Source organism: Camellia sinensis, chromosome 1 (genome assembly GCF_055761805.1).
Source record: "Camellia sinensis isolate YWXY chromosome 1, ASM5576180v1, whole genome shotgun sequence".
In the NCBI taxonomy this organism is placed as follows: domain Eukaryota; kingdom Viridiplantae; phylum Streptophyta; class Magnoliopsida; order Ericales; family Theaceae; genus Camellia; species Camellia sinensis.
In genome coordinates, this window is record NC_138961.1 from 177893072 (window position 1) to 177910872 (window position 17801).

Genomic DNA, 17801 nt, shown 5'->3' on the forward strand with positions numbered 1-17801 from the left:
GGAGTGATGCTGAAGCATTCTTGGGATTTGTGTAAGTCTCAAAGGAGAAAAGTAAGAAAAACAGAGGCAGCTTGTGCATGGTGACAGATTTTCGGGCGAAGCCAATCCGAGCATGCGTGCGTCCCTCTTCCCGAGGCATTTTACTTCTTTTAGTAGCTTAATTGATTCGTTAATTGGTTAAGTGTTGTATAAATTAATTAATTAACTTGTACGTTAATTAATTTGTATTATTCATTCGGTCCCTCCGAGCGAGGGTGAATTTGTAATAAGTGTGGGTACGTGTGTGCATGTCTTCCAACCCCCACTTCTTTCTCCTTTTTACTTACCTACTTTTGATGGGTAGTATTAGAACATATTTAATTTAGCATCCTTATAATATGCATGCGTGCATCCATTCATTTGTATTGCATGTACCGGGCTCGGCTTATCATACTAACTGCATAGTATTTCAAATCTAACTTGAATACGTGTTACTTGTTGTATTCCACATGCCACTCTTAGATTAGCCGAGCCTATTCTAGATTGCATTTTGTATGCGATGCATTAGCCATTTAACATGGACTTGGATCATACATTTGATTGCTAACATGTTCATTGTTTTGGCTTGGAGTACACTGTAAGTGTTTTATGCTTTAGCATCTCGCATGAGTGTGAATGTTAACATGATAGCATGCTTACCATGTGGCTATATGCTTATGTGATATATCCGCCTGAATGCCTGTGGGTGAAGGTTGGATTGTTTGAGTTGGAACAACTCGTTGAAATCCATGTTTTAGCCTACTTGCGAGTAGCAAATTTCAAACCGATTTCCAAACAAATGGATATGCGATGCTTTGTTCCAAATTAGGTGATCTAGTCTATACTTTTGTGTTGTGCGCATCACATAGTAAGATTAACTAATTAATCAAAATAAGAATGCATAATGTTTTCAAAACTAGATATCATGGTTAGTAGAGGCCAATCTTTGATTGGGCGAGCGGGGGTGCTCATAGCTGACCTTCCCCAATCGTACCCAAGTTCCCGAGCTGAGGCAACTTTGGTGATGACGGACACGTGGCCTTAGGCAAACGATTCAGGGTTTCCTAAATTCCCCAAAATAAAATATTTATGTGGCGACTCTATATCTGGCAAAGCAGTCCATGTTTGACACTTCTTTCTAAAAATCAATTTTCCAAAACGATTTGCCGGATTTAGACTCTTTGGTGATTTATCAGTCTTGCAATGCACTTTGCAAGATCAGATTAAGAACCGTGACAATTTGAGTCCTGAACGGTAGTGAGCCCAAACGAACAAGACGGGATTCTCTCCCGGGGCGTTTGGGGACGTCTACAGTTTCTGGCGACTCCGCTGGGGAGTTAGAGAGCTTGACTCGAACTCGTGATATGTTGTTTTGATTTCACTTATGTGTTTTTTTGCATTGCATGTGCATTGGTGCGCTTAGGACACCGTGCTTGCCGTCTACTATTCCTGAACAGTTTGCCGAAGGCTTGCTTTGTTAAGCGTGCCATAAGGCTGACCGATTACGGGCTCTGCCACGATGGGAACACAAACCTCGGTTGTTACCGGGGCACCCTTTTGACCATTCGACCTAGTGCATATTCGGAATCCATAATGACCATTCCAAACTAGGACAGGTTGTTTACTCGATTATAGGTTGTTTGAAACCGCTGCGTGCGTAGTGAAACCCTAGCTCCTGACAAAATAGGACAGGGAAACCCTACCCCAACATAGGGGTGTTTTGGCTCTCATTTACTTGCTATGTGCTTTTAGAGTGTATCTCTACAGGGAATGCGCATGTCAGTTTGCAAGTTCGAATACCAGGCTCGAGGGCTTCAGTATCAGTGTTTATGAGAATCAGTTATATCTGTGGGTATCCGATTCAGTTTTGGGGCAGTGATTTTGAGGAACAGTGATCAGTAGTAGAGTACAGTTATTCAGCTATGCTTGTGTCTGTTCTGATTGGGCTGAAACACTGCGTGTTTTCTCTTTCAGTTCAGAGAGTTAGTTCAGAATAGCCAGTGTTTTTCTTTGTTAAGGCAAGACAGATATCTGATCCGCCAGTCATCGTTCGAGTTCAGTGGACTTATGATGACCCAAAGTTCAGAGGAAATCGCGGTTATGACAGCCGTATTAGACCAAGGAATCACCCTGCAAAGTGAGACCAATGTTGAAGTACCACATCCACCCAGGTCGCCTGCCGCGCGCCCGATCTGGGAACCCCAGATGTTTCAAGCTCGTGAACCCACCACGTTTGAGTTAATGGGAATGATCGGCGACCTCCAGAGATCTATGGCTGATCTGGCCTATGGGATGTCGGCTCTACCACCAGTCACGTCATATGCTGGGAATTTTGTACCGCAGGAGCCCCTGCGACTGGGGCGAATTGTGATCGAGCTCAGCCAACCTGAGGTTGTTTCAAGCTATAGCAATGACGTGTCAACAACAACCGGGTTTCACTCTGATATAGCAACCCAAACCCTCGATCAAGCTGAGGCTAGAGGCAAGAATAAGATGAAGGCAGACGTTGATCCCATTGAACAACTGCTGTGGGCAGTCGAGGCTTTGAAAGCCGGGGGCTCAATAAACAGCAAGTATTCGCAGTTGTGACTAAAACTGTGGATGATGCTTTCCCCACTCCAACCGAGGGCAGTTCAAGCCAGGTGAAAAATCGGGATAGGCCCCGTCATGCCAGAACAGTTCCTTCCGCTCCTAACTCTGCACCTGGAAAAGATCAGAAAGCCAAGGCAGTGCCTGCCGACCCTTTCGCTAGTGCGTCTAGCAAGAATCCTCAAACTTCAAAGTACCTGCCCCAAGGGCGCAGAGTTTTTCATGCTCTCTACATGCCTTTGTCTAAGGCACTTCAAATCCTGACCGAAAAAGGGCATCTTAAACCCCTTGAGCCTCGGCCTCTTCCGAAGAATCTCCCTCTCACACATGATGCTACCTTGTACTGTGCGTACCACCCGCAAACCAGTCACTGCACCGACAACTATTTTCGTCTTCGCCACGAAGTGTAAGATTTGATTGACAATGAGGTCATCCTCTCGCTAAGCTCGGCAAAGTCTGTCACCGCCGGGTTGCTGGATTTCGCGGATAGCGCGAGTATGTGATCAGGGGTTGGACCACCTGCGGACGGCGCTCGGTGTATTTCAGATGTGGCGTTTGGCACGCACTATGTTGAGCATTTGCGAATTCAGTTTTTGTAATTTCTGGCTTGGGTGTCAAGTCAGTTCTCTGTTTTTGTTTTGAGTCTATCTCTTTGTCTTAAGTCAGTCTTTTTGCTTAAGGGTCTGTCTTGTTGTATCGAGTCAGTCCCATTGTATAGAAATTAGGTAATTCCAGGGTTGTTGCCTCGGATATCATTATTTTGTTTTGTAATTATCCTTTTGCTTTCTTTTGAGTCTGTCTCTGCTGTGGAGCCAGTTGCAACTAGGAAATCTGAATGAAACAGCTACGACTATCATGTTTCCGTGCTTATTGCTACTTTGAGCTAGTTGCGCCAGAGGATTTGAATGAAACCGCAGTACATCTCACCTGCTCTTCTGCACCTCGAACTCATTGCATTGACCTAAAGTTTTTCAAAACTTTTTTAAACACTGTGGTGATGAAAACGAAGAAGAAGGAATTCCTCGGGATTTGCAAAACTTTGATCAATTAAGAGAAAGAGAGGCACGCTAAGCCCTTAATGATTAAGATCATGTTTGTTAACGTGAGTACTGAGAAGGACTCTAGCTTGAAACAGATTGGTTCTGCACTATCTTCAGCGCGAGTGATTAGTCGCTTTCTTAAAAAATTTCAAAAAATGTTTTGCGCAGTCTTGTGAAGACCGGTATGGAATCGCTCTTGAGATTGTGTAGCTTAGGATCGCTCTCAACCTCGAGATTCAACCCCTTTGCTTTCAAACCTTGAACGTGCATTCAGAATGTTCAATGGCCAAACTGTAATGTGAGGCCCGTGTGGCCAGATTCGAAGCAGCCCTCGAACAAGAGGCACCAAAGTCAGATCAAGAAGATCAGATGTCGACAAGACAAGCTTGTGAAGCTAAATCAGAAGCACCCCTCGAACTAGGGGCAATAATGTCCAATGCGCTCGAAGAGCCAAAGATGGATCCTTCCGCAAATCAATACAACGGCCGTTCTCCTAGATTCAGATGGCTTCAAAATCCTAAAACCATTTGGCATGGACAAAGCTACACTTTCACCCTTGAGAGGCTTGCTGGGCCGGAAACCCGAAAGGGCAACCCAGGCAAAAGTTAGAGCAAGAAAAAAAAGAAAAAGAACAAAAACAAAAAGAGGAAAAGAAAAGAAAAGAATATAAAAAAAAGAATTAAAAAGAAAAGAAAAACATAGCTCGCAAGGTTGAAAACCCGGAAGGGCGGCCTTGGCAAAAGTTAGAGTGCAAAAGGAGAGGTTAATACCCGAGTGTACCTTAAACCGGAACTACGTAAGGCTTGATTTCCATGTTTGAGATACGTAGGAAACTTCATCCTGAAGTCCAGCCACCAACACTTTCAAAGTGACTGTGTCCATATATTGGTTTCGACCATCTTCGTCTTCTCTGTATCCGAGAGTTCGGTTGCGATCATCACTAAAGAGAACTGTTTACAGTATGCTGCGGCGTTATCCAGACAAGGGGCAACTTCTCGCTGCCGTGAGTCGCCATTCAAACAAGGGGCAACTTTCCGTTACCATGCAGCTCTCTTCCGGCAAGGGACAATTTTCCTTCGGATCCGAGGTTGTGCATCTCGAGAGTAAGTTTCATGCTCGTTGAGCACTGGCTGTTTGCCAAAATAGTTTTTGAGAATTTTTACTGAGGTTGACTATTTCCTCGAAAATTATTCCATCTTTTCCAAAACTGGACCATTTTCTTGTACCCAAAAAAGGAAAATTTTCAGTGCTCATAGCCTGACTTACATGATTTTCAAATCAAAAATCGAACAAGTATGTTAATCTAACTCTCATTTTGGTCAAAATTGTTTTAGTAGAAAGCCAAAAACAAAAAATGGTCAAAATAATGAACTAAGGGGCGCAGTTGAGTCAGGTTTCCTGTCTTTCCCCCATCGCCAGCATACTTGCCAGAAAGGGCACAACTGGAGCTGTCTGTAAAGGGCTGAAAGCTCTCTCACCCTCCGAGCAACGAGGTATCAAGCCAAGTGCGAAGCATGAGTCAGAATGGATCAAGATACTCCACTCCCTTAACCGGAGCATCAACTAGAAGTTGTCAAAAGAAGTAGCTGCGAGCTAACAGTGTTGGGCATGAACCCACAATCTTTTGTTTATCCATCAACCACCCAGGGGAGGGATGAAAAATGAGAGATTGAAGAATAGAGAGATGTGCGTTGAGAGAAAAAGTGAGAAAAGGGCTTTTTCAGAAAAATAGAGCTTGAGGGCCGAGTGATGTGAGAATCACAAATAAGAAAGGGTGGGAAACAATACCCAGAGAAACTGGCTCCTCGCGAACTGAGAGGTCTCTTGTCTTTGTAACACGTCTGTGCGTCGTGCCTTTTGTTTTGTTTACCTCAACTTTTATTTTGAGTCTTTTTCGAGTGTTACTCGATATGTTTAGGTCGTGTACCTTTTGTTGAGTTGTAGTATGCTGTGTTCAGTTGTAGACTCAATACCCGGTTGAGAACCCTCTTCTCATTTTCAAAAATCATTTTGTGCCCAGAGTGTTGTGCCATTCTCCACATTTGTGCAAAGTAAGACTAGTTCTTTCAACAACCGCAGGGTTTGACTGAGGTCATGTCAGAATAGTAAAACCTGGACCTATCTGAAGCTTTTTTTAGGTTCCGGGCTGCGAAGCAAAAGAAGAAAGGGAAAATTTGGAGCATCTAAGTGTGTTTCAATTTCTGCCGATTCCGCCTTTGTATTTCGTCTTTTCAGATTGGACTGTTTGTTCAAGATTCACCGTGTGCAGAATGAACCAAGCGCTGTGTTATGGGTTGTATGTCCAAAATGAGCAGTATTGTTGTATGAGTTGTTTTGTCGTTGGCCGGTTCATTACCTGGTTATTACGATGCAAGTGTTCCAATTTTCAAACAACAGATCAATCTCACTTACATTGTTATGTAATATAATACAATGCGATGCGATGTATGAAATGTACGAATGCAACACTTTTTCAGACAAAAAGCTTGTTTCATTTCATCATCTTTTCAAGTACATAGCTTTGAAGAAAATAAAACCTGCCTGCAGCAGTACAGTGTGCTCAAGCTACCAGCAAAAAGAAAAAAGTACAACACAAAAAGAAGAAAGGCAACAAAAGTCTAGATCAATGCCAAGTGGTCTCAGGCATGAGGGTCCGTCCTCGTCCTCTTCCTGGACGAAGGTCCAGGGGCATCATCGTCGGCTCCGCCATCTGAACCCGAGTCTGAGTCATCGCCAGTCTCCTCCTTAGATGACTCTGCCTCCGCCTCTGCCTCAGACTCATCATCATCTGGGATCGGTGCTCGAGAGCTACTCCTAATATGAGTGCGCCTCGCTTTGGTGCGGGGATGTACTGTGCCTCCTCGCCCTCCTCCTCGAGCAGGAACAGAAGGTCCTGCTAGAGCACCCCCTGCCGTCGACATCTGGAATGGATGCTGAAAAGGACAAATGGTAAATGCATCAGCAAAACAGAGTATAAATACAGAATACCGTGCGTGAGTACAGTATATGAATGCTGTGAACAGTATATCAGTGCAGAATGCCATGTTCGAATACTGTGAACAGTATATCAGTGTAGAATGCCGTGTTTAAATGCTATGAGCAGTATATCAGAACAGAGTACAGCGATTGAGTGTAGTGTATGAATGCCGTGAGTAACGCTGTGAACAATATGTGGGTTACAGTGTATCAAATGCCGTGAGGGCCGTGTATTAAGTGTCATGTTGGTAGTGCGATGCATCAGATTATGTGTGAAACAGATTATGCACAGTTTGAGATTGTGGTTGAAAGAGAGCTTACCGGGATACCGTAGATAGCCAGCAGGTCGAGGCTCTGCTGTAGCATCCCCATCATGGAGGTAGTCAACTCCAAGGACTGGCGTGTATACTCGGCAGAAGTCTGCAAGAGTGGTAGATATCAGTATTCTATGGAATATCAAGAGAAATGAAATAAAATGACTGTACAAAATGCAGTAGTACATACCAAGGGCAAGTCGTAGAACCCGAATAACTCGTGATTAGCTGGAGGGGGAGCGATGGGGATCTGATAAGTCTCCCCACCCTGCCCTCTGCATGTCATCATCGTGGGCAACGCTGGCCACCCAACTCTCTGCCCTCTCCGGGGCCCACTCCTACCACGGGCCCGAGCCATCTTAGGTGCTCCTGCCCTTACTCCCGCTCCCACTCCAACCGTTGGCGCCGCAGGCCTCTCTCTCTCAGCTTGACGGCCACTGCTCAGAGGCCGCATGATGTAGGTCTGGACGTCCACTGCATAGTCATCCTCGCCTCTAAAGCCCTCTGCCTCCCATCCGATCGTGTAATCGGCCATCTCGTGTGGGGAGTATCTCTCTGTCTGCCTCATGTTGATGGGAGGGAGACGTGGGACTATCTGCTCCGGTAAACCTAAGGTCTGGCGCAGGAAGCGCTCGCCCAGGTACTAAGCCCAACAGACCGGGCCCTCTAGCAAGATCCTAAATCGGGCGGTCTCCTCAGCGCTTGCATACCGCTCCGAACCGCGGCTGGCAACGGAGCCCAAGGCTGCCAGGTGATCTGCAAACAATATGCAGTTTGTTATCAACTGTTATTAAAAATACAATGCAAAGCGAAGCTTGAATAAACTCGAAAGTTGAACATACCTCTGCGGCAGTGATGGTGTCGAAGTAGCGGCGGAAGAATATAAACGACTCCCGGGGTCTCCGCACGCATCTCACGTCAAAGCGGCGGGAGAATAGAACGCCGATGGGGGTCTCCTCATCTGGCACTGGGGCAAGCCTCGGGAAGTAAGCATACACCCACAACTACAGAGTGCAATAGAGCAGGTATCAGTATGCTTATCAGATAAAGCAGAATGCAGACGAAGAAGAATGCAGGATAAAGCAAAAATTACAGAACCGTGTATTGTGTAGAGTGTACAGTGTGTGCAATATACAGTAAGTGTAAAGCAGATTGCATGTTTGCAGTATGTGCGGTGTATAGTCAGTTGGCATCAGATTGTGCAGTATGTGAAGTATTGTGCAGTATACAGTTAGTGTAAAATAGATTATATGTGTGCCGTGTGTGCAGTATACAGTCAGCGTGAGGCAGACCGCAGTGTGCGCAGTGTACAGAGTACAGATAATGTAGAGCAGAAATGTAAAACAGAGAAAGAGGATGTATCTCCCAAGCCCGCCAGTAGCCTCCGAACAACTGTCCGCTGAGGCGAGAAGATGAACTCATGTAGCCGTAAAATGTGGCCAAGCCTGCGCCACCCCAGTCATAGTGGCAGATCCGCGTGATGTCCACTAAAGCGCTCAGCAGACAGAGCGGCACAATGTTTGCCTGGTCGATGAAGAGGATCGTTCCCAGCAAGAACATAAGGAAGCCGCGTGCATACTTTTCCACCTCCTTCTGAGCCACTGGCCCCTCCTCAGCTAAGGCTGGCTGAATCCTGAAGTGGTCCTCGAACCACGAATGTCTGACAAATCCTGGACGGGCAAGAGACGGTAGGTCGCCAAGTAAGTACATCTGAGCGGCCTCCCACTCGTCCATATCTGTGTCAAAGGGGATCGGATCACCCCCTAACCTGATGCCGGTGAGCATCGAGAAGTCGAAGGGAGTCATCGTCATGTCTCCTGTGGCAGAGAAGTGGAAGGAATCGGTAGTGTCCCACCACCTCTCCACCAGAGTAGCAAGAAGAGGCCTGCTTGCAGTAAAGCGTGACAGTCCCCTGCAGAAAGTGCCAAAGCTGGCCTGATCAACAATATGGCGGACCGCGTCCGGTAACTCCATATACCATCCTCTGGCGGCAACATTCCCATACCCCCTAAAGGCATGATAATTCCCCTGTATTCAAAAGCAAACAGCTGCGAAGCAATATTAAATGTACAGTTTTGAAGAACAGTCAAAATTGATGCAAATATAGGGTGTGTGCACGTTTTCAGATTCAAACAGATATCGAGTACCGATATGCTTGAAGTGAACTACAGCATATGATGTGTCAGTGTGTCTGATTGGTTCAGTGAAAACATAGCGTGCGTGCACGTTTTCAGGTTTAAACAGATATCGGGTATCAGTGTGCTCACAGATGAATTACAGTGTGTAATGTATTGGTGTATCCGGGCCAAACATTTAAAGAACAGAATCAACTATTGCAGTTATGTATTCTACTTTGCAGAAAATGAAACAGGGAAGAGTGTACCTCAGAAGCGCCATAGGACAGATGTGACTCTGGCTCGCACAACAGAAGCTCCGGTGGTGCGCCTCGTGCATGGCTTCGGAAGTGGCGAAGGTTGTCAAGAGGAAGCATGTGTATCGCCGGCCTGTAGGTCGCCGGGTCAAATGGTCGAATGTTCAAAGGCAAGAGCTCGGCCTCGGGGTCCATCTCCGGCTCCAGAAGAGTCCCGCCTCGTGAAAGACTATCCGCCATGCCAAGAATGGTGTAAAAATGGCCGAAAGAGTGAAAACCGGGCAAAAATACGAAAAGTCAACTGAAAAGTCAACCCCAGGAGGGTGAAAAATGGCCGGAAAGGTCGGGGTGCGGAAAAGGCACAGAGATCAAGGAAAACTCGAGGGAAACAAACCCCGAGGGGTGAAAATCGAGAAAGAGACACCGAAACAAAGATTTTTTCGGTTCAAAATGTTCGAAACGGCGAGAGTTTCGCGAATCAAACGTTGAAACGGGCCCGAAAACCAAGGAAAGACGGGGATAGAAGATTGGGAAATAACCTAGAGAAAGGGGGGGCTATTTTTCGACCAAGAGGAAAGTGAAAATATAGGGCTAAAAGCCCTATATTTAAAGACCCGTGCTGAATTGACCAAACTGCCCCGACACAGGCACTTTTGGCCGGTCGACCACATTGTTGGCCAGTTGGCCAAATAGATGGCCGATGGACTTTTTTTGTGGCCGATGGATGGCTGGTGACCTCCCCCGATGGCCGTTGAGTCTCCTAAACCTTTATTTGGGTCTTTTATGTGGTTTGGGGCCTCCATTGCTCAACACAGTGCAAGAAAATGCATTTCCGAAGCTGAACCGGTCTCTGTGCCGTGTCTTCTGTGCGTAGCACTTGAATATGTGCAAGGTGTATCCTTTTGTCTCTTAAGAGACTCAGAAATTGCTTTACATATGTTACGTTACAACGTTTTGTCGTGAACGCACGTTGAGTTGTACATTATCTTACTTGCATTGTTATGCATTTTAATATCGGTCTAGGAGACCTTAAATCCTTTGAAGGTGCAAATCCTTCGGTGTTTGTCATGCCCAAATGGCTTTTGGTAGGTTTTATCTTAGATCGCATCGTCATGCGCACCCCACATGCATTGTCATGCATGATCCTTGTCACGCGTTGTCATACGCACTTTACATGCATTGTTATGCATCTTCCTTATCTCGCATTGTCATGCGCAGTTCATTTGCATTATCATGCACGTTTCATTCGCATTGTCATGCATTTTTCTTTCGTTCGCATTATCATGCATTTCAAAAAAAAAAAAAAAAAAAAAACAGAAAAAACAAACATGCGTTGTTATACGTGTTTCATTAGCATTCACTGTAAATATTGCATTGTACATAGTTTACACGCATCCATAGTAAATATTGTATTTACATACATCCACTGTAAATATTGCATTTACATATATTCACTCCATTGCATACATTGCATATAGAATATATTGCATTGTAGATTGCATGCATTTGCTGCATTATCCATTGTATTGCCTGCGCCTTTCCATGTTGAGCTTGGTTTGGCATGTGCCCATACCTCTCGCGTCGAAGCACGGTTATCAGATTTAGTGCCCGCACCTATTCCACTGATGGGATTATGGTTGAGGGTGACGGCGCCATTTTCGTGTTAGACGTGGTTTGTATGTGTCCATGTTTTTCCTAAGCAAGATATGTGTCACGACCCAAACCCGGCCCTATGGGTTTAGCACCGTAACCGGCTAGTAATCCGAGATTACCGAAGGCCTGCTGAACAGTAATACAGTAAAACAGAGTACAAGGCCTGGCGGAAGCCAAAACAGTAATTAAACAATGTCCAATGAGCTGCGACGGTCTGCATGCCAAAAAGATTTTTCATGCATTCATACATACACAAACAGTACAGTCTATACAGAATTTACAGTCACACAGTACAGGGACCTAATCCCTTGATAACAGTACGGTAAACATTCAGTCTATACAGAACAGTTAGACAGTATGAAGACAGGCGGGGGAAAACAAACAAAACACCCCCAAGCCATAGCATGGCAACTTGGAACCTCGTAGTGAGGCACAAAGGCTGGCTTGACAAAACTGGAGTTACCCTGACGCTCTTAGCTCCGATCTGGTGCCTGTACACCTACATATATATATGAGCAGTGAGCTAAAGCCCAGTGAATAACATAAAGCGTAAAGGGGTTTAGAATGAATGTCCTTACAGTAATGAAAACAGTTCAATTCAATCAGTATTTCAGTTGTTCAGTACAGCAAACAGTCATATGTGGTACATCCATTAGCATAACAGTAACAGTAGGTCTTAAAAGACCGAACAGTAATGATGGCCATCAGTCAGTAAACAATAGTGGTTCCACGAGGGAACCGACAGAGATCTCTGTAACAGTAACAGTAAACAGTAGGTACTAAGGATGCCACAGTACAGTTCAGAAATAAAGGACATACATTCATTCAGTAATACCAGTTCAGTAAACAGTTCAGTTCAGTATTCAAAAGATATCAGTTGAACATATCTTTACACAATTGTTACTCACAGAGTTTGGGCTACAGTATGCTAGAGCGTGCCTCCCCAGTCGCCAACCCTACACAGTTAACAGATTGAACACACACTAAGCTACCCAATTGGGAACGGTAATAACTTAATTCCTAATGCCTCGGTGTGTTCTACATCTATATCCTCAACAAGATGCCTTAAACTAGGCCTAAGAATGCCTAGAATGGGATGACGATGCAAAGATGTACATTAAAAGCATTTTCAGAAAAATAGGGTCCCGCTCGAGCGCATGTTTCCCCGCTCGAGCGGTCACGCAACAAAGGTACACGCTCGAGCGTAAACTTACCCGCTCGAGCGTACTGTAAAAGTACTGGATGGGTGAAATCTCCGCTCGACGCCCACTCGAGCTCGAGACAAGACTCCGCTCGAGCGCCCAATCCTCCGCTCGAGCGGACTGTAAAACAGTGCAGAGAGATGCTGGATGCTCGGATTCCACGCTCGAGCGGCATTTCCCCCGCTCGAGCGGAAGTGCGAAATCTGGAAAACCCAGATTGCACCTCCAAGCTCAAAACCAAGTTCAAAAGCATCAAAACTCGACCTCTTGGGCTAAATTTCCAGAAAACACATGTAAACTCATAGTTAAACATGGTTCAAAACTCAATTTCAAAAATCAAAGCCCAAGGGTGTTTTATTCAAACCCAATTTCAAACCAATTTCAGGAACAATATGAACATGCAACATGCATGATCTCAAATCATTTTCAAAGCTTTAATGCTGTTTCAAAAGAGCTCAAACCTTCAAAAACAAGATGAACTCATGGAGTATGACCAAAAGATGGACATGCATGTGAGGAAACATGGACTATAACCTCAAAACTTCAATATATGTACATGCATGCAACAATTAAGTTTCAATTCAACAACAATGAACCAATTCATGACTTAGTTCTACAATGAAGCATGAATCATGCAAGAATAACTCAAAGACACCATTAAGATGATGAATGATCTACCTTAGGTGTAGAATTAGAAGTGAGGGAGCTCAAATAGGCAGATACACTTCAATTTCAAGCAATTATTCAAGTTGACTAAGCCAAACCCCCAAGAACAATTCTATTCTCTCCCTCTCTCCCTCATGGTCGGCAAGAACAAGAAGAAGGCTGAGGAAAATGTTTTTGGCTCAAGTATAGTGAGCTCAAGGTGTAGAGGTAGTGGCCCACTCAAGGGCAAAACGGTAATTAAGTCCAACTCTTAAATTAGCTTATTTTAATCTAATTTAATCATACCCAATCAGTTTTCAGGTAAATACACCATAAAATCACATTAATTACGAGGGTCATGGAACATCAATCGGTTTCTAATTCGGCCGCCGATAAGGCCTTCAATTAGCAGTTTAAACATATAAGCATGAACAGATAATCATACAGTCAAACAGATAGAATGCAATTTAACTAACATATACTCAATCAATTCGGTTTCCAATTTCAGTCAGTCAGTTCAGTACTTTAATCAGTTCAATTATCAGTCATAATCAATTCAGTTTAACGATAATCGATGGTTATCGGTAATCAATCAGTCATAAGTCGGTAAACAGTATAAGGGTTGTTACAATATGTTTTGGCCGTGTGCCTTCATTGTATATAGCATACATTACATGCATTCGTTGCATATAGAATATATATTGCATTGTAATGCATTTCCACCTGCATTGTCGTGCATTCTTCACTTGCGTTGACACGCATGTTTCACTTCTACCTGTATTGTCGTGCATTCTTCACTTGCGTTGATGCGTATGTTTTGCTTCCATCTGCATTGTCGTGCATTCTTCACTTGCGTTGACATGCATGTTTCGCTTCCACCTGCATTGTCGTGCATTTTTCACCTGCGTCGACACACATGTTTCGCCCCCACTTACATCGTACATAATGTTGCATTGTACATAGCTTGCATTGTCATGCATCCATTGTAAATATTGCATTATAGATTGCATGCATTTGCTGCATCCTCCATCTATCATTCGTGCCTTTCCATGTTGAGCTTGGTCTGGTATGTGCCTGTACTTTTCACGTCGAAGCATGGTTATGATATTACACGTACGCACCTAGTGTTGAGGGTGACGGCACCGTATCCGTGTTAGACGCGGTCTGTATGTATCCATGCCTTTCCTAGGCAAGATATGATTTGGCCGCGTGCCTTATCTATTCCATTCATTGTAGGTTGCATTGTACGTAGCATTGTACATAATTTCCATTGCATATTGTATATATTGCATTGTAGTTTGCATGCATTCATTGCATCACCTCCATCTATGGCTTGCGTCTTCCCATGTTGAGCTTGGTCTGGTATGTGCCCATACTTCTCACGTTGAAGCACGGTTATGATATTATGTGTACGCACCTAGTGTTGAGGGTGACGGCACCGTTTCTGTGTTAAACGTGGTTTGTTTGTGTCCATGCCTTTCCTAGGCAAGATATGTTTTGGTCGCGCGCCATATCCATTTCATTCATTGCATTGTAGTGTAGTGTTTTGCATCCAGCATTTAGGATCATAATCTTTCCCGAGCAAAGCATGCCTCACTTATATCATCCCACCCAATTACTTGTATCTTGTGTTCCATCTACACACTCATAGTTTTGTATGTGTACGTGCCTATTCCACTGCTGGTATTGTAGTTTGAGGGTGTCGGCACCTTTTCTATCGTAGACGGATTTTGCATCTCCATCATCTTTATGATATTTGTGTGGTTTTGAACTACTTATGGTTTGATCATGTTTCAATTGCAATGCATATCATTTGCATTGTTTATACATAGTTTTGTATATATTGCATTATCATTTTGCATCCATTCCGCATTGTTATGCGTTGTCACACAAGTTGCATTGTCATGCACTCCTTCGCTTGCATTGTCACGCAGTTTTAGATTGCATTGTTATGCATGTTGCTAATGATATTGTACCTGTTAAGTTCTCTTTCTTTTTCAGGCACGATATTATATGTACGGTTCATTTGAGGCTGGCACGACCAGACGAACCAGACAAGAACGATATTGTATGTACGGTTCATTTGAAGCTGGCACGACCAGACGAACCGTACAGGTATTATATTCTCCGCGTGAAACGTAGCGAGAATTACATAATTCTCTTACATCCTTTCTGCATTGTAATGTAGTGTGGTTTCTGCTAGCTTAAAACTGTCGCATGTTATGCTTCATTACAACTTTCTTTGCATGATCATAAGTTATGCTCGGCCTATTGCATTGTCAGTTGCATTTTGCCCCCGCCTTCGGGCGCATATCTTTATTGTCTTGCATGTTTGTCTAAATCTTCGGCCTTGTCAAAAATAGGTCGTCTTTGGGCTTTGACACTCACTCCCGTCATTGTTATGACTTTCGAGTTCTGTCAAAGAGGGGCAACTGTAGACACCCCATTTTGGACCGTCCTCAAGACTTGGACGTCATCATTTGAACACTCGGTGATCATCCATGTTTGTGTTCGTCCTGAGTTTTCAGAGGTCTCGGCCACGTGCCTTGCCTCAAGACCTCTCAACTTATCTGTTTTGTGTTTGATTTTGCACCAAACACTTGTTGTTTTGCTTCTGAGAGCAGGGAATGACTTGTTGGCCATCCCCACACATCACCGGCCATGGCTTGAGGCCACCAGCCATGTTTTGTTGCTACCGGCCATTGTCTATGGTCGGCCGACACCCTTTATGGTCGGCTGACCATTGTTTTGGTCAAATTGTCATTTTTAGCTGGCCGACCACTGTGCATCTGCTTTTGGTAGATATTTTATGCCAGCTATGATAGCTGGCACCCACTTTGCACCCCCTCCATACACGTGTATGGAGGGATTTCCCTCTTGCTTAACTTGTTTTGTAAGCTTTGCAAAAGTTGGAATTCTATAAGAGGAGGGCTTCTCCTCCCTCCTCAAGGGTGACAAAAAAAAGGGTTCCAGAGGTCTGAATTAGGGTTAGGTCTTGTGTATCTATCTATTTCTATATCTCCCTCTCTTTTGCTCTTTGTGTGTTCAAAGGTGTTTTGTTCTTAGTTTTGCACTAGGACACCTAGTATCACACCTCACCTTGGTTGCTGAGGAGCCAAAGGAAGTTCTTGAGTGGATTCAAGCTTGAGAAAGCAGCTGGAGCTCAATTCTTGAAAGGGGTCTTCAAGGGTAAGAACTTTGCTCTTTGTTCTCCATTTTTGCATAGGCTTTTATCCATCCTTGCATCTATTTTTAAGCTTAACTTATAACATATAAAAGTTCTGATTTTAAGTGCTTAAAATAGTTGTTTAAGGTTGTTTTGGTGTTTGGGGTTGTTTGACCCCTCTTAGGCCTTGTTTGGCCCCCATTTTGTGCCATTTTGGTGAGCTCCGGGACCACCTTGTTTGGGCCTCCTCACCACTGAAATCCAGTGAGATTTCAGTGGTGAGAATGGTGCTTTAAGGTCCTAAGAAGGAGAGGGCCATCCCCTCTCCTTGTTGCCTTCAATATTGGCCATTTTAGCCTCATATGTGAGCACCTTTCTTGAGTTTATGTTGGCCATGTCTTAAGTGTCATTTGTGCTTATTTTGCCATGATATAGCACTGTTTTAAATTGGTTTAGACACACCATGTTTGCTTTGCATACTTGTCTTGTAATGCCATGAAATTGCCTTAACATGTACTTAGCATCTAGACCACTATGCTTACTTGTTTTGGCCTAGCTTTGTGAAGCTTTTATGCATGTTTTAGTATGCCTAAGGTTTGTTCGTGGTTGTTTTGGCCATCCATGACATGCTTTGTATAGCCACCTTGCATTTTGGCTTGTTAGCCTAGGGTGTATGAGTGTTGAGCATGCATTGCTTGGCTTGTTTCAGTGGTTTGGCACCACTTATAGCATCATTTCAGTCCTTGTGGTATACTTGTATGCTTGCATTTGATGTTCCTTTAAGGCCTTAAAGAGTTTGTGTTTCATGCTCCATGAATGTGTCATTGCGTATGCCATCATGTTTAGGCCTCTAGGATGCCATGTCAATGTGTTTTTTTGGCTTTGTTTTAACATGCTAAAACCCTGATTTTGGTTGTTCAAATCATGTCATGTTTGGTTTTGCTAAGTGTAGTTCAATACCTCTTTGGTGAGCCTTAAGCTTTGGGCTTGCTTGCATGCCTTACTTGCATGGTTTGTTTGGTTTGGCACCTTTTCTAGCATGTTTTCAGAGTTTAACATATTGGTTATATATCCATGCTTGCCCCTTTTAAGTGTGCTTAAAAGTCCCTCTTTTGTGCCTTAGTCTTTAGGCCAACTTGCATGCATATTTGTATGCATTTTAGACTTCGTGTTCTTGGCATTTGGCCACTGTTTTGGGCCTAGTAGAGAGCTGTCCATCTTGGCGTAAGTCCATCATTCGCATGTTGTTGCATGCTCGCCTTGTGTGTTGTTGCATACTTGGCCTATCGCATGTGTTGCATGCTTGAATCACATTGCATTTGGCATGCATCCTTCCTTTTGTCTTGGTTGCTCAACATGTAATATGTCTTTCACGTTTGCATGTTGGCATTGCATCTTGCATGCTTGTTAGCTTACATATGTTGTTACATGCCTCGCATGCTTGTTTGCTTAGGTTGTGTGCCTAACATACATTGCTTGTGCCTATGCTCATATTGCATACTTAGCTCGCATGCTTAGGTTGCATTTGGCATGCATGCCTTGCCTCTTGAATTGATTATGATAAAGGTTGGGCCTTATGTGTTTGTGTACATTACATTTGACATCAAAATGCACAACTTGACTTATTTGGCCATCACGCATTGAAATGCGCGATTGGTGGTCCGAAGGTCAAGGACCATCCTCCTTTGAGACATGAACATGATAAGGAGGGTGTTGGTGCACTCATTTGCTTGAAATGCATTGCCATGCCATGTTTGCCCTCTGCTGCTGTCAAAACAGGATTCTGCAAGAATGGATGGCCGGTCGACTGCCTAAACTGCCGACAGA